Raw genomic sequence first — 388 nt, 5'->3', positions numbered from 1 at the left:
CTTGGTAGCTTGAAGTTGACGGGCACTCAACACTTCTTCAACACTTGATTCCGGTGAAATCTTCGACAATCGAATCCGGGCACGCGCACCAGCTGAGACGAGGCCGATGAAACCTTTGTCTCCCAGGGGGTTCGTATAGCGCAGCCCAAGACTGTTCCCCAGGGGTAGACCCAGAGAATCGACTTGAGAGTCAACAGCAAGAAGATAGACCCAGAGATTCGCAGCCGCAAAGCTTCAAACCCTGAGAATCACACTCCTTGGTTGGCGTGGGTACCTTGTGTAATCCCTGTCGGCTCGTTTGTCTTCGACGGAACGGCACTCCACCGGTTAAAAATGTAACCTCGAAGAAGTGCGGGAGCGCACGTCTACTTCAGAACGCACCTCCACA

Source organism: Phytophthora sojae (assembly GCF_000149755.1).
Source record: "Phytophthora sojae unplaced genomic scaffold PHYSOscaffold_8, whole genome shotgun sequence".
Classification (NCBI taxonomy): Eukaryota; Oomycota; class Peronosporomycetes; order Peronosporales; family Peronosporaceae; genus Phytophthora; species Phytophthora sojae.
This window is presented reverse-complemented; position numbering follows the sequence as displayed.